General features: G+C 50.4%; 1 protein-coding gene across 2 annotated transcripts in view; it reads left to right on the forward strand.

The window, feature by feature from the left end:
- Positions 1–25,165, forward strand: part of LOC105188951 (spondin-2) — a 211,683-nt gene that overhangs the window by 164,426 nt on the left and 22,092 nt on the right. The gene's annotated exons all lie outside the window — the stretch shown is intronic.

Consider the following 25,165-nt stretch of genomic DNA (forward strand, 5'->3'; position numbering starts at 1 on the left):
GGCATTCGAAATAAATTTGCACGCTGATCAACATAATACGCATCGCACTCTATTTCCCGCGCGGCGCGTTTTCACGAGCAGCTATCAAGAGGCAGTTGCAGCCCCATCGAGAAGGAGAGTTGCTCGCAACTGCGCTCGCGACCCCGCCGTTTCCATTAAACTTCACGCTTCCGGAACTCCATTAAACTGAAAATCAGACCGCCTAATGTAATGCCCATTTCGTACAACAACGTGGCCATTATCGCCCCGGAGTGTCCGCCACGGCGGGATCGCGGACGTTTGTTCACGCCATTTGGCTGCTTGAGTCCTGAATTAACGAATGCACACGGCTCGTGCTGTGCGAAAGAAAATTAACGAATGTAAATTGTGCGTACCGTCTCGAGAGTACGAGATTGCGCGTTCAAGGCGCGCGCGCGAGAGAGCTGAATGATAAACCGCCGAAAAGCCCCCGGTCTCTGGTCTCCGTCCGCGAAGCGTGCATTTGCGGAGAAAAATCGCATCACGCGTTGCTACGTTGCGCTATAGAACCGAGAATAATCCAGAAAATCCGTCAATAGGCAGCTAGCACTGTAACAACTTTAACTCTTGAAATAAACGAGGACGCGCGCTCAGAGTGCCGAAATTTATTTCGCTGCGGAAGGCACGTTCCGAAAATTAAATCTGCGGCGGGGTGCTGCGGGGTTGTTTAGTTCTTAAATAGCAAGGAGGAAATTATTAGGGCGGGAAAGGGAAATTTAATTAAAAGGTAACAGTATAAACAGATTTAATCCCAAATTTGCCCGGGAAGCGCTCGTCCGCTCGCTGACCCAGTTGCACTCGCCGAGCGAAATAAAATCGCGACTTAAGATTAATTCCGTAAAAATTCGCGCAAGTACCATCCTCAGATAATACGCGCGTACCTCTCTCTCTCTCTCTCTCTCTCTCTCTCTCTCTCTCTCTCTCTCTCTCTCTCCTCCTCTCTCTCTCTCTCTCTCTCACGGTAGCTGCGGGACGAAGGAAAGGGGACATACGCAATTAATCGTGTTTGTATCGCTCGATCGTGCGGAACCTCCTCGCGGCCTCCATTATGCAATCCTCGAAGATCGAGATTCGATATGTGTGCGAACAATGAGCGGTGATAAACATCACGGACAATATCGCGTTTATAATTATACCGTATTGATATCGTCTCCTCCAGCGAGATATTTCGAGGGGGAGGGGCAGTTGGTAGTTGCGAAAAACTACTGAATAATGCAGAGGAAATATTTTCAAAGCGATCCCGTGGCCGCAAATTTATTTTCGGTAACGCGGTTGCCCTCACCACTTGTTGAATACATCAAAGGTATGTTTAATTGTTTGTTCCACGTTGGATCCACGACTTTTCCGAGCTCCGCGAAGCTCCCGCACGCCGCGACAGCGTTGTGTGTAGTGACAGCACTAATTTTAACGCGGCGGATTTGTAGGTTCCTTCGCGGTTGAAGATTGCAAGTTGCGAGAGAACTAATGAATCTGTAATTACCGGCGATAAATTGAATCATCCGGAGGTACTTTCCGTTCCATCGGAACGGTCTCCCTGTTGCGGACAATATTTACTTCTTAAACATAGACTATCCGCGCGATCCCGGCGATGGCGGCCGGCCAACATTTGCGGATGGCTAATATTTATTGTGGCCGATTATCAATTGTTAATGTTGGCGTCGCGCTCGCGCGCGCGCGTGCACGCAATGGTAATTTTACGCGGGCGGCTAATGCGCGCGAAGTGTTAATTATTCTCGAGTATGGTTGCCCACGTGGGGATAATTAGTGTCTCTTGAGGCTGGCGGACGCGCTCGCGCGCGTTTGCATATATTGGAGCCGAGTTACTAGCTATGGGTATGGATAAATTGAGGTCTATGGCGGCGGGCTGAGTGTCATCGTGTGAGGCGAATTAGCCAAATCGAGCCGAAAACTCGCTGCCACCACGGGCTGAAATGAATCGAATTTAAACATCGACAATCGAATGAGGTGAGCGCGAGGGCGCGCGCGTCTTCGTGTACCGAAGGCTCGATTAACCGCCAGCTCTCCGCGCGCATCGTCGCGCGGAGCGATTATCGAGCTGATGCGGTAATACGCGCGACGGTGCAGCACGATTGTCTAACGCGCCCTCGACGATACTGTACTTTCGTGAGATTCTCGATAAATTTCCCGGAGAAGGGTCTCAGCCTGAAAACGCGCGCGCAAGTTAACTCGAAAATACTGCCACTCGCGGAATCGCACAAGGGTGGGCGCTTAACTCGAGCTCGAGTGGATTCTTAATCGGTGCGAGCGAGTGTTTCACTCGGCCAGAGCGAATTTGTCCCTGCGACGGTGCAGCACATCGCAGATTCGCCCTTCAATCCCCAGTAAAAGTGCCTCGCCCTCGAGTCTCGGCGAGAAATTCACTCTGAGCACGAGTGAAAAGTCATTCGAATTCGAACTGACTCGCGCGCGTCCACTGCTACCTCTCGAACGGAATGTCAGTCGAAAGAACGGAAAGCGACGAACAGAGAGGGAATCGTGGGGGGGGGGAGCGCGGGGATTCCTCTTCAACGCTCGTGATTTTCGCTCGAGCGCTTCGACCGATCGGCTCGATCAGCTCGAGTATCAGCGAACGCTCGCTCGCGCGCGCACGCGCGCGCGTCGAACACGATGTATGCAAATTGGCGCGCTGAAAAATGCCACTCCCAGAGTCGCGGAGAGCATCTAAATCTTCCCCCGGGAAACTCGTGATCGTGCTCCGGGGGCTGGTTACCGCCGCTAACGCATGAATTACTATCGTCGAGCGCAGATAAAGGGCTATACTCGCGCCGGCGAGCGGAATCGGCATGGAGCGGATTAGGTAGATTAAACAGATTAAGCCGAGGCAATAGGGGCCGCCGCGGCAGCGGCGCGCAGTGGCAGCGGGGGAGAAGCCCCTCGAAGCCCCCCCCCCCGCCCCCGCCGTATCAACGTCAACGCCCCGAACTGCGCGATAAGGAACCGCCGCGCCGCGAAGACGGAGCGCACGCAAGTGTGGGTGTGCGCGCGCCCTACGTAGCCTACGGAATCCGCGATCGCGTATCGAGAGGCACGCTATTATATCGTCCCGGCTCCGTGCTCGTCTGCGTCGTGCGATTCCTGAACTCACGACGCGCGCTCTTATCGAAGTGCGCAGTTCGCCGGTATTTGCGGACGTTGCGGCGGATTGTCCGTTGTCAATCTCCGGATCTATTCCGCGGGGATATTTCGAGGAAGCTGCTCGCGACTCGTCACTCTCTCGCAGCTTGCCAGATCATTTTTATACCGCTGCTGACTCTACACACGGAGCTAGGCAAAATGAAGTTTGCGGTCGGTGATGGCGGTGAAAATCGTGTCGGGTCGCGGCTCGTTCGTCGAGATTTCGCGCGGGGAAAAAATATTTTCATCGCCTGTTGTTCATCGAAGCGGGCAACTGTGCGCGCAAGCAATCCCGCTTTCAACGCGCCGCGCCGTTCTCGTCTCGAGAACACACGGGAATTGGATTTCGGTTAGGGAAAAAATGCTGGAATACACATCGGCGTGTGTACCGCGGACGAAAATTCCGAGCACGCAGCCGGCGCGGCGGGGCAAACACCGAAGGGTGGTGCACCTTCCAAAGTACCGGCTACGTGTTTCGCCCTTCGAAGCCAGGCGCCAGCAGGGCCGTGATTATTTTTCTCCTCGCGACCGCGTCGCGAATGTACGCGAACGCGCAATATTCCGTATGCGGCATGTGCGACTTATTACATCGCGCGAGAAACAGACGCAATACATATCGAGCGCGTCTGCTGATCGTAACGCGATAACGACGGAATTCGCAAGATAAAGAGGGAGAGAGAGAGAGAGGGAGAGAGAGAGAAGGAGGCGAGGGAAGAAGGCGCGTAATTTATGACGCTTCCAAGTTTACAGAATTTCCTCAGGCGCTGAAAAGGTGGAGATATTACATGAAAATTTAGCTTGAAACTAAACTCAAGTTAACTTTTAAGAGTCGGAAATATTTTAATTTAAAAGACGAAGGTATCGGAGAGAGGCGCGAAAAGTAGTCTCACATCTTTTCCGGCAGGAAAAGTCGATCGATTAGAGTCCGCGAAAGAAAGATTCGCTAATTCATTAACAGAACACGCAAAGAGAAAGATAAAAGTAAATCTCCAATGTTCGATTCAAAATAATATTTTGAGAGCAAACCGAATGCGATCCGCTACTCCAGAAAGCGACGCGCTCGAGTTTCGTTTTCTGCGTTCGTGCGCAATCAGCGATAAAGAGAGACGGAGAGAGAGAGAGAGAGAGAGAGAGAGAGAGAGAGAGAAAGAGAGAGAGAGAGGAAGGGAGAAGAGGAAGGGAGAAGAGAAAGGGAGATCGACCGATGGAGAGTTACCTTCCTTCGTTCAACTGTTCCCAACTCTGACGGAAACGCAAGAATTTATAACTGGTGACACACGTTGTAAGTCTTCTCGACCGTAAAGATTTATTTTCAACGGCCGCGTTTTCGCATGGCCGCGGGCACTTCTCGCGTACTTTAGGAAAGAAGTCGCGTCGCGTACTTAGGATAAACTTTCGTTTCGGCGGACGAAGCTATATACGCCGCCGTGCAGTTCGGAAAGTATCATATCCGTACACAAGCAGCGATACCTGCGAATTGTGCAGAATACTTTCGACCCCGTTTCCGAAGCATTCCGTTAGCATCGGAATAAGGCGAAAAGAGAGAGAGAGAGAGGCCGCGTGGTGCCGCGAAAGCGCGACGGTCGCGCGCGATTTATACGAAATCAATAATCGGTAATGGTATCGCGCGTTGGACTCTCTAGCGGAACTGTGCGACTGCTAAAATATATGGAGTAAATAAAATCGCCGATTTCGGTTAAGAAAGAAGTCGACATTTGTCTTGGGGAATTATGGGTGAGTAAAGCCCTATAGATTATACTCCCCTTCCTCTTCTCCTCCTTCGCCATATCCAGGTAGAAAGATGCAGAAATGAAGCGAAAGAGAAATCTAATAAATTCTGTCGTGCGCTCTCGCGTGGCGCAGCGAACTCGGCTCGAAATGTTTCGCGCGCTTGTTAAACGGGAAGCTATTCGGAAAATCGTTGCAACATGCGCGCGCGCGCACACGAGCGTACGATGCATTTCGGAAATCGTCGGAACTTTGACATTTCCATATCAACATTGTTTCCCGCGAATCACTCTTTCCGCCCGACTTTCTGCTCACGCGTCCGGCATGTGCGCGCGTGAAATATACCGCGTTCGGTCGCGCGTGTATCTGTACGTCGAACGCGAGCCGTTCTAACGAAGCAAAAATTTATGGACTTTGCGGAATTTAGGTTCGTTTCATCGGCTCGCGCGAGGTGGACGCTCCGCGCAACAGCTGCAACAACTTGACTTCAAAGCCGACGGAATCGCAATTGCAGCTCGTGCAGAGCGGCGGGCTTTTTACGGCGACCGTCGCCGTAGAGAGAGAGAGAGAGAGAGAGAGAGAGAGAGAGAGAGAGAGAGAGAGAGAGAGAGAGGCGCGGCCATGTCCGATGCAAGACACGGGGACGCGTTGTATTGTTAAACGTCGGCGATGAAAAAACAAGTAACCTTCCCGCGGGCTCGCCGCAGGGTACTTATTGTCGGCGAGAGAACGTAGGCTGCGCGCGCGTTGTCGATGACTCTCGCCGCTTGAAATCCGCGAGGGACAGTGATAAACGAGCGCGATGAATGCATTGCGACCGCTTTTCGAGAGCTCGCGGCTGAAGTCGCGAAGAACGACGCAAAAATACCACGTGTGTCGGAACAATCCGACATACGTTATTTATGATTTAATCCGTGTCGCGGGATGAAAGTGTCCTCCTTCTCTGCTCTCCTCTCTCTCTCTCTCTCTCTCTCTCTCTCTCTCTCTCTCTCTCTCTCTTCGTTTACGTTCAGACCGAAAATAGAACTGAGCGCACTGCTTTCTGCCTATTTTGGCGGTGAATGAATCGTGGTTAGCTACGTTTCATGATTCACAAAAGAGGGAGGGGAGAAGAGAATTGCGTGTTACTTGCCGACGGTCACACTCGCACCAAACGCACAATCTCGTCAGCCTGCCACGAGCCGTTCGCGATTACACATCCACCCTTTGACTCGCAGCTCTCGCGAAAACCTCCGGGGATTAATGTTGAATGAGTTCCTAAGTAAATTTTTACCTTCGTTTTGTTTAACTTCATTAATAGCTATTCCCTGAGTCATGCGACAGCGAAACTTTGTAAAGTCTGACGAACTCCGGAGACGAAGTTACAGCCTAATCCGTACTTTCGCGTAAACTAAAAGCTTTCATAAGCCACTGGTGCAGATTATCGCACGTAACACGACGAAGGGAGGAGTGGCTACCCGCTATTCTTTCGTCTCCCCGTCAAAAATGAAGAGAGAGGGTGATAAAGGGATGGTAGAGGGACGACGGGGAGGGGAGGAGAAGAAAGAGGAGGAAATCAACCTGTGCCGTATTTCGCTCGTAAAAGTTCCAAATCCGACAATATACCGCTAATCTATGCGTATATATCGACGCGTGGCGGTAGAGATCGCCGGGATACGCGAAAGTTTAAAATTCTAAGCGGCGATTTCGGTATCAATAACCGCGGAAATCGAGTTTCAGACCGCATTATCGAGCTTAGCTCGGGATCATCCCCGCGGCATCGCGATCGCTGGCAAAGTGTTATTGGAAATTACAATTTTGATTCAATAACCCGTCGACCCGCTTACAAAATTCACCATTGTGATCTCGACAAAACGATCCTGAAGCGGATTTACGATAATAACGCGTCGCGATATCCCACCCGGCCTGGAGGCGGCGGCGGTAGCGTTGGGATGGTGACGGTGGTGGTGGTGGTGGTAGTGGTGGTGATGGTGACGGTGGCGGTGGTGGCGGAGGAAGAGAAGGAGGGAGGATGTATTCGTAGATCCGTCTGATACGTGTGATTTAATACCGGCATTAAAATTGGCCGCCGATATAATCGCATCTATTAAATAAAGTGTAGCGAGGCGCGCTACCGCCGCCACCCCCTCCTGTAATATATCCGTTACATTAATCGGTGATGTGTATACGTGTGTATACACGTACATGCAGATAACGTCGCAGTTGCAACTTTCGGCGATCGCGTCGTATTAATCCGCAGCATAATGAAGCGCCCGTGGTCGGCGGAAGGGCGAATAGCGGGGAGGGTGAGAATGCTAGTGTCGCCCAGGAATTTATTATTTCATTAGATATTCAGCGTATATATCGTTAAATATTCGCTTATTAAATACCCGGTGCGGATAGATAAGCCGCGATGCCCGCGTCGATAAGAATGATGTAGCGAAAGGCGAGCGGGATATTTTAATGTCTAGACGAGAATGAACGATCTTTTCGTTCACGCTCGCGCTGTGTCCTATTCTCTCGGCCGGAGCTGTCGCGTTGTGATTTTTGCTCCGTCCGATAATCCCGGCCGCGATTAATAAGGCGCGTCAATTGTATCATGATTCGTCGCCTCCCCCCTCCCCCCGCCCCCCGTTCACGTTAGATCGTTATTAAATGTCACCGGCCGCCGCGAGACACGATAATGGATTTTTCGTTAGTCAATCGCGCGCACATACAGAGCCGCGCGCGCTCGACAGATTGCGATTCGCAAATCGTTGCGGTTCTGATAAGCGCCGCTAATAATTTATTAGCGGGCGTTATCGATGAGTCGACACCTTGCAAATGTGATTATAGCGGTAACGCGATAATCGCTTCGACGAATGACGTGTAGAAAACCCGATATGAACATTCAGGGATAATCTCACCGCTTATAGCCGTTATTTCGTATTGTTCCGCATCGACGCGCTTGTTTTCCGGGAAAGAGAAAAATAATTAGCCAGGTCGGCGTAACACGCGCGCTGAGTCTAGAATGAGCCTAGAGATTGCACAAACCGTCGAAGGCGTGAAGAAAAGGGATGAAAGACGATATCACGGATATCAAACGCGGCGTGAAGAGGCGCAAGAGAAAAAAGAGGTTACCGGGGCAATCTCGCAGGCTGCAAACTTCATGGCATTCGCAGCGAGCGTCGAGAGATGCGCATTTATTAAATTATACTAATTGCTCTAACTCGTAACTGAAAGACTGCATAATAAACTGGAGCATCAGCCGTCCATAAGATTATCACGCGCGTTCCGGACCGACAGAGGAAGAAAGAAAAAGAGAGAGGTAGCGAGATGAAGCGAAATGGCAGATGGACGGCATAAACTGTTTAATGAGAGCGATCCGCCGGCAACAACTCCCGTACAGACGTTATAAAAAAAAAATTAAAAAAATGACACGGGGAAATTTCCGCGACATTTATTAGATCGTCGCAGCTCGCCGTTGCCCGATCGCGAGACGATCGCGGCAGCGCGAGGCAACGGTTGCGATACTGATATTTCAGTAATTCCCCATGATGTGGAGTCGGGGATTTATTAAATTACTCTAATTATCCCGACGCGTAATGGAAAGCTACATTATGGACAAGGAAACGGCGTAGGTAAAACTCTCGGATGCATTCTCGGTGACAGACGGGCAGACGACGGTAATCCAACGGCGGCAATTAATTGCAGATAATTTATTCATATTGTATGCAGCACGATGCGCGATCGAGAGATCTCTCGACGCGCTGTTGTTATCATTTCATTTTGTTATCCTTCGCAAAGACGTCCAAAGGGCGGAGAGGCGGAGAGAGAGAGAGAGAGAGAGAGAGAGAGAGAGAGAGAGAGAGAGAGAGAGAGAAAAGAAATCCCGAAAGAAGAAAGAGAAGCAAACGTTTCAAATTGCGCACGTCGCGCAAAGAAGAAGACAGGAGAAAGAGAGGAAAAAGAGAGGAGAAGGGGGAAGAAAGAGAAAGCAGAAGAGGAGACCGTAAAAATGCACGTTAAATTATATCGCTGCAATATCTCGTGCGTGCGCTCGCGCTGGAAAGAAAGTCGGCAAATTGTTGCCACGCGAGCGAGCCCAAAGAATTACGGACAGGCGCGTGTCGGCGCGACGCGCGGGCTTTAACGTTGTTATTTAATTATGAGCCCCGGCGAATTTATACATGGTGGTCTGGCAGCACGCGCGTGTCAATCTGGAAATTCCCGGCGGATCGGTTTTCCAGTTTCCAATTTCCCGAAATTCGTCGGCCGCCCTCCTCTCCGCCACCGTCGGCTGTTTCGGTCAGCCGTGCCGCGCTGCAATTTGTCACGCTTCTCTAACCATCGACGTACTAACCAACGGTGGTAGTTACGAAAAGTAGCCTCCATCCGATACAAACGCCGAACTCCAACACCCGCGTCTGTACTCTCGCCCGCCGGCTGCCTGCCTCTCTCCCTCCCGGCAAGTAAACGATGTAAAATTAGCGACAATTATTAAATTACAGCGCCGGCCACCGCCGCTAATTACCGCGGGCCAACCCCGGGCCTCCCCCGGCCCCTTCTCCCACTGGTACCAACAGATTTTATGTCTCGCAGATCCGATTAATGGGAGCCGCGGAACAATCGATGCATCGGTAGCAGGGGGGAGCTTGTTGTTATGCTAACGACTGCGACTAATTGCAATCGTCGAGGAAAAAAATAAAAGCGAGGAATATATTTATGAAAATAACGGTGTGTTTATAATTCGTCGGGATTTCGCCGGGCGAGGGATCGCAGGCGGACCGTAACCCGCCCCGCCGCAAGTATACATCATATAGTGTGATTAAAAATATATTTATATTCAATTTGACGAATCGCGAATATTTAATGAGACTTGAATTGAGAACGGATGTCTTCGTCCGCAGTTATAATACATATATCTGCCGTGACGGTGAAAAATATATCGGTTTAATTTAACACTCGCTCATAACGAGCAAGTCAGCTCTCTCTCGGGGTAAATATTAACTGTGTATTTTTAACAGTCGATGATAGAAAGTATATTCGTATATTGAGAAGCTATACACGCGACACACACACACACACACACACACACGAGTGCACATAAATTCATATACAGAAATTATCAGACTGAAAATGATGTCGAGCAGTTCAACAAAGAGCACAAATGGGCACGGATTTCCTTCGCCGGCGCCTTTTGTACGGCATTTCGCTAATGCGTTTTAAGGAAAGTTCATCAGTGCAGCCTCTTTAGCCGCAAAACGCTCTTATCACCATTTCTCGTCGCTGCATTATTCGCGCGCAAGTGATACACATTCGCGTTTCTCCTCCTCCTTCTCTCCTCTGTCTATCTGTCCGTCTCTGTCTATCTCTCCTCTGTCTCTGTTACGCGCTCCGACCGAAACCGCGAGGTGATATAGGAGTGGCTTTGCGGTGTTGCGCTTCTCTCTGCGGGATAGCGCGGAACACGTTCCGCCTTGCGTTGGCCCCTTCACTTGGTGGATACACGCAAAAAGGCCCGGAGCGCGGGGTGAATCCGTGAATTACTGGTTGCGCGCTATCATAGCCTCCGATGTTGGCGAAGCTCGCGATCGGACGCGGCGCGGCGACTGTCGAATCGATCGCTGCAGAAGGCGACCGCGACGCGACGCGCCGTCCGAATTGAAGCCACGACGACGACTGTTGATAACGTGGGGCAAAATTGGGGCGCGAGTCCTTCGCGCAAAAGACGATCGTTAATGCGAGAGCTACGCGAAGACTCGATGATCCACTCGATGAATCAGCCGACGATGGCTCGACGAAACCACCAGTCGTACTGCGCTTCCGAATGAAAGCTGCGACAACGGCCATCGACTCGCGATAAAATTGTCATGTTTTCGACAGAGAAAGAATAATCAGACTGAAAAATAAGAGAAAGTTATTCGGGATTCCTCGCGCCGAATTCGATATTACCGATTCTGGCGGTGTGTAAATTTGCGCAACGGTCGCTCGTATTTACATGGAATAATTAATGCGCAATTAGTAATGCAATCGGATATTTCATAAGCATTAATGACTCTTCGTTAATAATTAATAGGAATACATAATCGAAAGCAACGTTCGGCGATATTTATTCCAGAGGTATCTAACATACCGTTACCGGACTTCTAATATCACACAAGGAGGGCCGGCATCGCCGCCGCCATTGACATTATCGCGATGCACAATGACTATATGCGCGTTACGATAAAATCGACATTAATCCCCTTCGCATGCGTGAGAGATAAAAGGTATTCGATAACGAATGGCACGCGCGAGACGCGCAACTCGCGTCTCCCCTCGTTTGTTATAAACATCATGCGCGCGATAAGTACGTGAAATAATTACGCACTCGCGCACCGACGTCGCGCAACGCCATCGTCTTCATCGGCCATTATCACACATTACGAGCATATATCGCGGTAATCCTAATCAATTTAAGCGTTCAATTATTTCGCCAATGTGTTGGCACAGTTACGAGCATTGTTGTACTAAGGTAACGTTGCTGTCATTGTTGCTGCAGTGCGTAATTATGCATTCGCCATTGCCAACGGTGTATCGGCGGTGCTAGTAGCTCGGCGGCATTCATTGCGACGAGCGATAATCGAGAGCTCTAAGAGACGAGGTTTATCGACCCTTTCACGTCAGCATACAACGCATGCATGCGTGAGAACGCATTCTCGCGCTATACCAGCGTATTACTTTGTTACGGTAATATCCCTCACGTGTCTTGTATATACGAGTTATAAAAAGATGAAAGAAAAAACGAGTGCACACACACACACATATATATATATATATGAAAATGTCGTATAACGGGTTAATATTTCTTATAAAAATAAAACTAGCGAGACGCGCGCGTATATCACGGCGCGTGATTGGCTTTTCAGCGCACCAACGATTTGTCGTGCCATTTGCCTCACGCACCATCGACAAACTCTGTCAGAATGTAAAGTATTCCTCTGTTATCTCCGGTTATTCGAGCGAAGAAAGAAAGTACGAGGATACGAGCGAGTATTTTATCGTTCCCAGCGCGGATCTGATCGTTTCTCCGCTTATTTTGCGCGAAAATAAGCAAGTTTAGCAGCAAGCAGTTTAGCCGTCGTATCCAGTAGTTTAACCTTATTTAATTGGACACCGTCCTTCCGTTCCAACGCACCGTCGCTAGCTACCGGCTGCTAAGCCAATATGTCTCGGTCGTCATAAACCGAAATACAGAGAGTCAACGGGTACATCGGGTCGTAGCGCGTCGGACAAACGGAAAGTGGTGGAGCCGCGAAATTACAGCGACGCGCGGCGCGGTCGGCCGCGGCGCAGCGCGCGCGCGTCACCCACTCGTCGCACTCGTGCGCACGTGCGTGCGTGCGTGGGTGCGGCGCACGATGCGTCCGTGACTCTCGCGAGGATAGATATTGTTTGTTGGCAGAGCGCGATAGCGCGACTAGCTGCTGCTGCTGCTGCTGCTGCTGCTGGCGGCGGCGCGCGTGCGGGGTAATTCGGAGAGAAATAGTAGACGCTGCAGCGTCACCAGCGGACCTCAGTAACCGCAGATTTACGAGCGTCACGCCGCTCGCCGCAACGTAAAATTAGAGAGCGCTTCCGGAAACGCGTTCGGCCCTTTGCCGAAGCGACGCCGCTCGAGGTCTCTCCGAGGTCTCTCTCTCTCTCTCTCTCTCTCTCTCTCTGTCTCTCATCGGCCGAGGATCGAAGCGACGATTTAACAGCGGCGGCGACGCGGCCGGCTCCGTCGTTTCGGATCAGAGCGGGCTCAAAAGGACGAGTCCAACGAGCGAGGATAAAGGGGAAAAGGAAAAGAATCGCCCCGTCGCGTCGGTCAGTTTGGCCTCGGGCTAACGGGAGGGAACGGAAGGTAGCGGGATTTTCCCCGACGTGGAACGAGCGTCCTTATCTATCGCGACGTTTTCATATCGAGCATTAAACGCGTCTCGATAATTGGATCCCGCGCTGGAGTTTCCAAGACGGCTGGAAGTTCTCTTAGTTCGCGCGACGCTATTAACATAGAAAATGAATTAAACTCTCCAGCCCTGTGTGTGTGTGTGTGTGTGTGAGCGACACCTCTCCGCAGCTGCGAAATATAACGCTTCTTCGCGAATAAATAATCACGATAAACAGCCAAGTTGGAGATTAACTATAGACGTATGCTTATTCAACGTAACAGTAGCATCTTGTTTGCTGTTCAACACCTCCGGGACCCAGCCGTCTACCTTGCCGCGCTCGTGCGGGTTTCAATTATGATTTGTTAGTCGTAAGACTACTTGCACGCGCATAAGAGAGAGAGAGAGAGACAGAGAGAGACAGAGAGAGAGAGAGAGAGAGAGAGAGAGAGAGAAAGAGAGAGAGAGAGAGGGAGAGAGAGAAACTGGAACTGTGGCAGAACGTACGAAACACCGCTGCACCTCTCTTCGGGATACGGTACGCGCACGCGCATCGGTAATTAATAATTTACATAATACATATTTACGGTGCGGCGCGTAATGCTGTAAGTCCGATGGCGCGGATACGGCGACGGCGCGGAAAGTTTACAGAATTAATTTACACCGGGTCGCTCACGAACAACGGTTACTGTGGGTATTTCACCCCGACGCGACGAACCGAGTCGCCTGTATATACAACGGTGTCCCGTGCTGTTCTCTCTGCCGGCATGAATGAATGACGAGGTGATCCTCGGAACGATGTATAGAGCGGCGAGCAGAGAGACGGGGGAAGGGGGGAGCCAGAGAATAAGAGAGAGAGAGAGAGAGAGAGAGAGAGAGGTGGGAAAACAGATAGAAGGGACGCGAGGGTGGTGAGCATCTGCGCCTTCGTCCGCGGAGTTACAACGTCATTCTGTAAGTAGTAACACTTCAAAAGCCGACTGCCATTATCTGACGGTGAGCATTACATGGCGCGCGGGAGTGAAGGCTGATAATGCAGACGCGCAGGTGCCGCATAGTCGCCCTATGTACGATCGACTGATTCAAAACTGAGCTGTGCGCGCCTTGCCGCGTCTTAGCGGAACGGTATTACGACGCAATGACAGCTCAAAATTAAAGCCGCCCGATGATGGATCGTCGGTCCGTGTTACGGGAGGAACGAGGCGCCCCGCCGCCCGCGCCGCCGCGCCGCGCCGCGCCGCGCCGGCCGCGATCGAAATGCGCTCGATGCGCTCTCGCGCGCGCAGAGGCGAGACCCCCCTCGATGAAATTTCTTTCTCGACGAAAGCAGTCAGTCCGACGATAACGCGTCAAATTGGAAATTTGATAAACCGTCGGCGCGTTCGTCACTCGGCCTTTTTACCGCCCATCGAGTGTCACTTTCCGCGGAATTGAAGGGCCGACGTAATTTTCGCGATTTCGGATTCGGCGGCTCTAACGATAGACACGCGGAAACGATCGTCGCAGAGATTTAGCAGTCGCGACAACGAATTTCTACCGCGCGAGTAAGGAATAATTAATATAATAATAATAATCCACCTTGTACTCTTGTATTTCTCCGACTAGCCGTAGCACTCGCGGTAAAAGTGAATTCACCACGAAGGTCTTTTTCCGCGAGTTTGAAAGCCAATTAACCAACATCCTCCCGATTAAGGTGAGGAAGGGCGCAGCGCAGAAAAGCTCAATTAGCCGTACGACTCGGGGGGGAAACTAATGAGCGAGCGTTACGGGGTAGATCGTCCGACAAACATCGGGCGATTGAACGCAAGTCATACGTACGTGCGCGCGAGTAGTTTAAACTTATCCTAAGCCGAATCCTCGCGCAAAACCGCCAATTGAATAGTACACGACGGCCAACGAGTTCCGTGCTCTCTCCTGTGTGAAGACCTACGCGGGTCCAACTGCTATTTTCACATGTGACGTGGCAGCACTACCGTAATTTGCGTTTATTGAGTTAGCTGGCCTAACGACGAACTTGAGCGAAGTTTTGGCCTTCACTTCGGTCAATGACCGACAAGATAGAAATTGGAAGCATAGAGAGAGAGAGAGAGAGAGAGAGAGAGGGGTGCTTCTGTTTCGTTAAAAGAGATATGAAATTTCGGTTAAGATGTTTTACGAAGAACACAAGCAATTTATCGACGAGACGATTTCGACGGAGAAAATTATTTGCGCTCCTTAAGGATCCAAATGACACCCCTTCTTCCTCCTCGCTCTCTTAGTTTCCTTTAGCGTTCGTTCTCTCCCACTGTTTTTCTCGCAATTTCTTCCGCTCCCCGCTTTCCTTTTTCCCCTCGCCTTTATTTTTTCTCCTCTTTACAATCCCCTCCCCCGGCTCCCATTCCCTTTTTCCCTCGGTCACGAGGAGAGCCCTTGATATCAAGGGTTAGTTACGGCACTGTGATGCGCCGCGCTAATGAAAATCGTCACGAGCGTTTGCACGGAAGGGTCGGTGCGCGATGGCCGTGTCCAACGGAGCTCAGTGTCGCAGTTAACTTTATCAGGGCGTTTTTGGACAAACGGCCGCGCCAGTTTTATTGGCTCGACGCAAACACGAGCGCTCGCGCGCGCAACGTGATAGACCGCGTCAATTAAATCGGACGAGAGAGCCGTACGAGAAAACGAGCTGCGCCTTCGATAAGCGACTGCGCGGAGGACTCCTCGAGGTTTTAACGTCAAAGTGTCCCGCATGCTGAGGACTCGGCGCGGCTCCACGGAATTCGCGAGCGAAATTTCACGGACTGCGTTTTGACTGCGCGCATCTAGCAAACACAGATATGCAAATGGAGTCGCCGGAGTCGCCGGAGGGCCGGCTTACCGCGAAGGACCTGTGTCGAAATGTCTCAGGATACTTTAATAACCTGCCTGAATTACTCCGCGTCGCGCGAGAGCGACATCCTCTTCCGCGGCTCCTCCATGCTTTTCCGCATGGCGCGTTGGAGCGCGTTGGAAACGAAAATTCATGCATTCATCCGACGTAATAACAGCGATAAACGTATCGCGAACGCAAATGCGAATAATGAAGAGATTTACGCGATCGCGACACAATTCATTCTGAAACACGACGTTCATTCAAAGCTTGCCTTTTATAGTGTTATTATTGTGCTCTCTCCCTCTCTTTCTCACTATTCCTTTTCTGACTGCATCGCGAATGAATATAGATAGAACGGCCGTTCTCGCTGGGACGTCTCGCGATGCTCAATGAAGATTATTTCGGAGGTTAACGTCGGCCAGTGTTTTCAGGGCGCATGATTCAGCGTAATTACATATTCCTAGTATGACTGCACGATGACGTGATATCTAAACATAGTGCATAGAACTTCGTAGTTACCCGGGGTCTGAGACGAGCCAGAGAGCAGGGCTCAGCCGGGGAGTTATGGCACTGTTTGCGAAGTAATAACGCCGCTAACTCAGATGATGCTATTCTATAGTTGCAAACGTGCACTGACATGCGCCAAATTATCGGCACACATTTCCGAAGCGCGTGGTTGTTACTTATAACAGACAGAGGGAGGGAGAGAGAGAGAGAGCGAAATGCAAAATGCGCAGACATGATAATCCCTGTGACACGTGCCATTTTAATCTGATAGCGAGAGACGGGAATTCCACAGAGTTGCTGTGTGGTCGATAGAGCGAGAGCGATCCCACTTTAATACTTTGACAGGTTATGGCGATGTATTTTCGAAAATGCCTGACGAAGAAGATGAGGGAAAGATCCTTAATGGCGATGTTTGCAAAATGCCGTTCGGTTCAAGGATCGATTGAAAAGAAAAAATTACGTTTAACGCCATTAGACACGAAATCAAGGATCGCACGGCAATGTGCTTCGTTACAAATTGGGTTTGATGGAGAGAAGGGCGAGAAGCGAACCGATCGCGATATCCGGGGCGAGCCTGGCGACGACCCAAAAACTGATCGCGCAAATTTATGCGAGTTGTTCGAGTTTGTCGGGCAAATAGCGAGCGAGAACACCCCCCCCCCCCTCCCCCACGGTCGTCGCCGTATATCCGCCGCTTTCACGCGCGATCCATCGATCTCATGCGTGTGCATGCGTACGCATGGTACGCTGGCTGTACGAGTGTAGATTAGGTTTCGGACGACATGGGGCGCTAATGAACGGCGGGTGTCGTTTGCACGACGCGAGGGGACCTCAGAGAAAATTTTCAAATTCGTGTTTACCCCCACAGTAGAGCTAACCCCTGTTGTAGGGTTCTGCTTCATCCTCCCTCGCGCGCTCTTTCTCTCTCTCTCTCTCTCTCTCTCTCTCTCTCTCTCTCTCTCTCTCTCTCTTCCTCCCACTTGGTGACCGCCTCACTCCCCTAGCCTGCGCGACATTCGACTCGGTGGCGTCGGCGCAAATGAACGCACAAATATACCCCCCCCGTACGTAAAGAGCGACGAGATTTATCCCACGGCACGTTGGTCCCTCGCCATTGTCCCCGACAGTCCCAGCAGCCGTCGCTTTTATCAACCCTCGTGTGTCCTGTCGCTCTCTCAATCTCTCACTCACGAATATATTTCGGCCCGTATGTGTCGGTTAGATTAATTGCTTCAAAATTACCTGGGCGAAATTAGGGCGTTTCTCTCTCTCTCTCTCTCTCTCTCTCTCTCTCTCAACGTGTCTCTCGCATACTTTCCTCCAAGACTAATGTCTCATTTAATTGTACAAGATGTCTCCCCGCCCCTCCCTAACATGTTTGAAAAATTCTCTTTTAACAAAAATACCAATTGTTCAGTTTCGAACTCGAGTTGAAATTTTATTAAAGCGCACCCCACCTGAAACTAGTGAAAGAACATTTTCTTTCGGGCTCATGAGAAGCTCCTCTTTTCAATCGCTTGTAATCGGAAAATTATCGGCGCTTCGATTAAGAAAAATTCGATTCCAGATTAACCGAAGAACATGTCTTTCAAAGATAACACGACAAAACCGTACGTGCGACTGCGCCGTACGCTGTTAATATGATATTGAGTGGATTTAGTGTCTGATATATCTGAATGCTTGAGTGCTTTTTGCACGATTCGCTTCATCATGTTCCGCTTATCGTTTAGACACATTTTTTCGTCTCGAATGCGCTCCTCTTCCAGCCGGTGTCGCATTATCCTCGTCGCCGTGGCCTCGGCACTCACCCCTTTTCACCGGCGGCCCCCCCCCCATCCTCTTCTACGTGCACTTTCCGCTCAGCCTCGAAATCACCTGCGCGCGAGTTAGTTTCCCAGAGTGCACTCTGTATCCGACGCTTCGAAATGCACGGACGTCGAGTTCGCGGGAATCGCGCGGGAATGAGAGATGTAACTTTGGCTGTCGTTACGATTTCAATTCCGCGCTTCGAACCACCTCGAATCGCTGACTGCGGACGGGTCCATGACGGAAGCGACGTACGGATACAAACGGGAATGAGTGCCGCCAGCGGAGTGAGTATAATGCGAAGCACCAGTTTGGATTTTCCAGCGGCACGTAGCGGAACCACAATACTGCTGGTACGTTCCGTGCGACGGAACGTCGTACGACCGTGTGAATCACTTTTAGATAAAGCCCAACAAAAGCGATATCTTCGCAAACGGCGAGAAAGAATCCTCGCTGGGACTCGCTGCCCTCTTGGACTCTCCGTCAGATCGGAGAGAGACCTGAGCCGAGAAAATACTCGGAAAGGAAACGGGAGAAAATTCACGAGAGATCATCCCCGTCCATCCATTGATGATTCCCAAGGTTAGAAATGAAAGACAAAGTGGGAAAACGCCAAGGGGTGGATGCGAAACGCGACGCGCGGTCCAGCAGACAAGCTGGAAGTGTTTCTCCGTCTCGCGCTGCGAGTATCGCGACGCACTTATCATCGGCTATCTTATGAAATGGAGCAAAAGCGTGCGCGTTAGCGTTTACACCGTCCTACTGAGGACGGCTAATGGAAAAGCGTAACTCGCTCGCTGCGAGCTCTTTATCTCGGCTCCGGCGACGTTTGATTTATGCGCGCTAGAGCGATGGCGCGAGGGAGCATTACAAGATGCGAGTGAACGTTTCTTTGCAGTTACAGCGGCAATTTGTTGCGTGCCGTCACAACGGTAAAGCCGTAATTTTACATAGTCGGTGCGCCAAGTTTATTAATAGCCCACACGATAACAAACGCCATGCATACGCCCGCGCCCGCGCGCGTTCCTCTCGCCGTCCGTCGCCGCGCGCCGGCGGTATTAAAGAACGGCGACCGAGCGAACAGTTTATAAACGTTATGTTTATAACGTCCAGTCTAGTCGTGCGCATATATTACGCTCTCTCTCTCTCTCTCTCTCTCTCGCGAAAGATACTACTCCGCTGTATATTAAACTAACAAACGCGTCGCGCGTGTATCTCCTAACCAGCGTTAAATGCATTCGCGTGAGCGCATGTTTCCCGACGTTTTTTACGTCCGGTCTCGCTTTTTACGCCTCCCTAACTCCAATAGCGTGACGTTGTGTTCCGAGCGCAGGACCGCGAATTTTCGCGGCCGGCTCACTGTCGGTGTAATTACGACCCCGGCGCCTTTGCTGAAAGTCTCGAACGAGAATTTTTTGTTTTCCTCCCTCAACCGGACGCGGAACAATCCGACATGTCGCGACTCGAGACAGCTGGAGACTCTCTCATAAAGGTATCAGCCTCGTTTCGACAAAGCGACTTTTTTGACGACGTAGTGGCCGCATCGCAAATTCACCGGACAGCGCGGGCGGGACTCATCGCGACAAATCACTCGGACGCTGCGGTTAAAAGTTCTGCCGCCATTCCGACAGGGATCGAGGAGAAACGCGGTGATCATTCAGGATCACACACAGGGCTCCGTTCGACGCGACACGTCGCGTCTGCCGCGGGAAAAAAGATACCCAGCGGAGCATCCCGGTGGCGCAGAAGCTACGCAGACGTGTTCGAAGCCACGCACTAATACGTAGCGGGTCGCACGTGCGCGGCGCGGCGCGCGGGCGTTATTACCTCGGCGAGGCAACGTATGCCCGGGGTAATTTCCTCGGTTATGCGGGCAGGTTTGTTTTGGCTGGTAATATCACCCCTTCGAGCGCACGAGCGCGCGCGCGCGCATACGCGACGCTCTTCCACCCTCCACGATTTTCCCTCGTATCCGCCAGACGTGGTTTTTGTCCGCTATAGTCGCTCAGTCATCCCCACGGGAGAATGGTGCAGCAGAGTGGGATGAGGTGAAGGGCGGGTGGCCGGGGGCGAATGGGGGTGGAAGAAGGGAGAAACGGAGACAACGCGCTCGTGAAAAATGTATCCATCGCGAATCGAACCCTCGCGCCGAGAAAGACCGCTAACCTGCGTTTCGACGAAAAAGTTATTACGCAGACAAAACAGCGGCCGGCTAGGTGGAGTTTGTTTCGCTTGTCCTCCCTCGTCGCGCGCGCGGACGACGGGGAGCTTTTTCATAAACGCCGCTTCCGACATGACGCGAGAGGGTTCGCTCGCTCGCTCGCTCGCGCGCGCGCGTAACGTACCGCTGGAAAAAGCGGCGGAAAAATTGGAGAGATTCGCGCGAAGCTGCAGCAATTTGGTGAAAATGCTTTGGGCAAACCGAATGTACATTCGCCGTCTATTTGTTGCCGTGGCCATACAAGCGCGCCGCGATTGATTCCACTTCGCAATGAAAATACGATACTATCAGTTTCCTATTTTTATATAACCGCGTATATTAAACGATTATTTACTAGATTTAGCGATCATTCGCTGGCGATTCTTGCGCCGTCGCTCGCGCGGAATTTCTCGATCGAGTTAACGGCGCTCTGATCGGCGGCCAAGGTGTACAAGTGTTACGCTATGCAAGCGGTTCGCAATATCGACGTGTTCTCTAATTAACTGATACCGATGGATACCGAGGCGAAGAAGCGATGCGCGTGCATTCACCGTGATTCGAGGCGGAGGAAGTGGAACGCGCGAGCGGTTCGCCAGCAGGATTTAAAATGTGTCAATTCACCGAATTTCCTCCCCCCTTCCCCCCGCTCTTTGCCAACGCGACCTTTTCTTTGCGCGAAACACGAATTATCGGGTTCCCGTACGCGGCCTTGCCGCAAAAACGAGGATTATCGTCCGCGGAATTAATCCGCTTTAATAGAGTGACTTCGGCGGTATTATTTTTGCATTTTACTGCTCGCGAGGATCGGGCTATATCTCTAAACGCCGCCAACTCTCATCGTGATTGCCAGCCTTTTCAATTAGATTCCCAAATCCTCTTTGATTCGATGCACCGGCCGACCTGCCGCCGATTTCCCGGGGTCATAAACGTTTTGACGATTGCATTGACGACGCCATGCAGATGCCAATCACGGCTGATTGCTGACATCGTTATGCGCAAATTCGCGGAGTACCGACGGTAAAAATAATAACGAGAGAGAGAGAGAGAGAGAGAGAGAGAGAGAGAAAGAGCGAGGGAATATAAAACAAAATTGCTGTTTTTCTACGGATGAAGAACACTTTTGCCATCGCACGGGCAATTAGCAATTAACATAACGATGCAAACTACATGACAGCTGAAACCGATTTGAAATCTCGATGTTAGATGCAGAGAAGTGAAAGACAGAGGCACACATAAGAGAGAGAGAGAGAGAGAGAGAGAGAGAGAGAGAGAGAGAGAGAGAGAGAGAGAGAGAGAGAGACACTCAAGTTTATATTCATCGGCAAAGAAAAAAAAAACCTCCGTCAGAATCTCCGGCGGAATCCGGCAGAAGGGACAGTGACGTAAATTACGTTCCAACTCATTTTGAGGAGACAAAAGCGCTCGCGAGAGTGCTTAACGTAAATTACAGATGATTTATTATAGCGTTCTTTTTACCCCGCGAAAGAGAAACACGCAAATTCATTTTGTGCCAAAGTAATTAACCCTTTGTTCCCGGCGTCGGGTGACCTCTACGACTGTCCGGATTTTCACGTTCTCGTCGCCTCATGATAAACAACAATAGGCAGTTTTATCTGGCCGTGGAAGATTAATTTCGCCGAAATTATAAGGCTGCCGAAAGAATAAGAGATCTCGCACGCAGCGCCGGTCGAAGCGACAGCGCGTCATCATGAATAATGCATAAGAGCGAGGCGCTTTACAGCGAATCCGATCGAGAAGTGCGTCGCGCTCAACGATCGAGTTCAGTTTGCGTCCCCCGAAGGGAGAGCGAGATGGCCCACCGACGCGCGGGCTTGCATCGCTATTTCGCGCCCACCGACGTCGTATATCGAATTATACCGGCTAGATCGAACCAATAGACAAGCCACATTTTATTATCAAATAGCCAGTGACCCGATGACGAAACACGCGAGGTGACGAGCGACACACTTTTTCTCACCGGCTCCGTGATTGATGGTGATACGTGCTTCGGGTGTATCGCGCGTGTAACAACGGTAACAATCCCCGATGTTCGATATTCTCGAAGGGAGCGTACGTTATCGTCGATTATTTGGGTAACCACGTACGGGCTTCCAAGGGGTTATTAATTGGACTGTTATTAATTCAACATGCTCCCCGCGAGTTCTCGCGTGCGTGTTCCCGACAACAGCGGGAGCCTGTGGATCTTGCTTACCCTATGGAGGCCGATATCCTAGCTATGAATCTTATCAAAGTGTTTCGTCTCTCCATTTACGTAATTACTATGAACAACATTTACGCGGGCGAGTCCAACGTTCGAGTCGTCTCAGTTTGCCCGTCGCGGACAATAGTTAAGCGTTGCACGATCGAGTCGCGGGCGGTAAAGGCGTGTCGGTATTCATATTCTCGCATACATGTCTCCCTCGCGCTTTCACGAAGCAAATGGATCGAAAAAAAGTGCACCGGTAATATCAAATATCTCTCTCGAGCAGCTGCTTCGTACAACCCCGGGAAGAGTGCGAGAAATTTATAGACTCTCAACGACGCGCGCGACGCGAGCGAATATCCCGATGAAGAGAACTCTCGATCGCGGCGGGATTCAGTCAGGTATTGTTCGCCGTCGTTATCGTAGCGTTATCAAGAATACGCTGCAAGAGTCCGTCCGTGTGAAGCCGTCGGAAAAATAACATTTACGCGACGTGTTACCTAGCCGGCGCGTCTAACTATTGATTTAGCGCTCAGTTTGCGCACCTCGAGTAGAATCAACGCCGCCGCTGGCGTCGTGAGGTATTTTACGGAATGGTTACCGGAACACGATTAGAAGCTGTCGCTCGACGCGCGATGTTTAATTAGGCAATAATTAGCGCTTGCTCCAATTTCAAAGTCCCGGCTGCGCGAGCGCGAGGAAACGAAGCTGTCGGGGAGCACTCATCGACGACAATGTCCTGTGTACGGTTGAGCGAATACAAAGAGGAGGAAGAAGTAGAAGAAGCGGTCGTCTCTCGATTCGCCCGATTATTTTGCGTATCTTTCGTCAACTTGAACGAGTATTTTCGCGGAGGAAGGAACGAGCGGCACTGTTTGCCCGTGCGCCCGCGCGATGATATTTTCCTCGAAAAATCTCGTAAGAACGAGCGCTGCCGCTCAAGCATTCGGAATATTTAATCACCTGGGCTGGACAAAGTATGTCGAATAATTAAAACGAGCCGCGCTCGCGAAAGTAAGGCAATTAGTTCCGTGGTAGCGCCGTTATAATCCAGAAAGGAAGTTGCTTAAAATAACCGGGGAACTGCGCTGAAACTTTTATAATAATAGCTGAGATTATGGATTCTTTTGGGCATTATCTGGTTCGTAAAATAAGAGGCGCGTTTGTCGCGTTTTATCCGCGGTCACTTTGAGCCGTTGCGGCTCTTAATAGCCAAGAAGAGATCGATACGCCATTAATGTGCCCGGGACACGTCGATAAGCTTTATTAAGATTAAATGTTCGCTATTAGCTCGTGTGGAAGCATTTCGAGATGCTCGTTAGAAGTTCCTCTCATTACGGACGGACAATAGTACGGACACGCGCGTTTTCCTCCATCTCTCGGATTTATATGTGCGCTCGGCGTGTATAAATAAATTAATATAAATCTAAATGAACGCGCGTGTATATAACAGGAGTTTTTTCCAGGCGGACGCAAAATGGTCTCGCTCGCACGTTCGCAAAGTGCCGTTTTTTGTCACGAAGGGGGAAAGTAACTGCGAGACTTTGTGTCGTCCCGAAAATTCCGGTGAAAAACAAAAAACGGGATCGGAGTAGAGTGCAAACGGAGAAAAACGGCGGAGTGTTGCAGGGTAAAGCACCATAAAGTCTCATTGGCTTTAATTCGGTTGTACCCCGCCGGCTACCGGGGGGTGATTAATCGTAACGTTACTGCAACACGAAAGCACCTTACCACCGATCATTCCCTGGAACGCTTTAAAAGAAAGTCGACTGTGTTGTGCTTAATGCTATCTCGTCTAATTGGCGATATCTGTCCTGCAAGAAAGATGGGCCAGCAAATTCTTTCTTTTTTTTATCTTTGTATTCATTTAGAACAAACGCGTGTCCCTAAATTAATTTTTTCCAAAGGTAAAAGGCTAATTGCAACAATGCGCAACTAGAGAAGAATTTCCTCCTACAAATGGAATTTGTTCAATGTGATCGCGGAACGCTGTAATTTGAAATTATATAAATATTATTCGTGTTCGGACACATGTTTCGGATATCCTGAGAAATTCCGCCGTCAACTCGTTCCGTTAACAACTACTACCGTTAAAAACGATAGCTACATTTATTAAAATTCATCGTAAAAGAGAGAAGGGACTTTCGGTTTATGATGATGAAGGATTCAGTTACTTTTAAAAGAAAAGGGAAGGAGGATCGATATTTAATCTTTAAATAGAGCGGGATATACATTCTTACGCTCCGCAGTATCCCTTATTAAATCTTGGAAGTTTTTAAGAGCCATCTTTAATTTTTTATTACGTCCTCCTCGGATTACCGAGGAGGCTGAGGAGGATCCGTGGACGAAACGCGGCCCATCTGGGACTCTCCTCCGCTACATACCAAAGATACTCGCGCGATATCTTTTATCGTCCGAGAATAAATCTAGAAATTATCGTTCCGATTCCTGAAAACTACCGAATTAAGCGGACTTCGTTTTTCCGAGATCGCCGAGATTTATGCTCAGGGAAGGAAGGGACGATGAAGCGCGATTGTTCGCGCGAGCGCGAGCGCGCGTGTTATATTGAGGAAGATATTGAGTAAAATTATATGCGCTACATCGTTCACACAAATCGAGAGAGAACGACGAAAGCTGTGCGACACCATCGCCGTTGTACGTTTGCACACGGTTGCAATAAATACGGCAGATATTCGGAAATGAAGTGCTGCATTTAAATCCGTTCGTCGGTATTTAAAAGCGAAGTATATCATCCTCGGGACACATAATCCGCGCGCCGCGAGCGCAGGTCACGCGAAACGAAACGCTTATGAATTCTCGAAGAGTACGTTTATTTCCCGTCGCTT

The sequence above is a fragment of the Harpegnathos saltator genome, unplaced genomic scaffold (genome assembly GCF_003227715.2).
Source record: "Harpegnathos saltator strain DR-91 unplaced genomic scaffold, Hsal_v8.6 scaffold224, whole genome shotgun sequence".
NCBI classification, from domain to species: domain Eukaryota; kingdom Metazoa; phylum Arthropoda; class Insecta; order Hymenoptera; family Formicidae; genus Harpegnathos; species Harpegnathos saltator.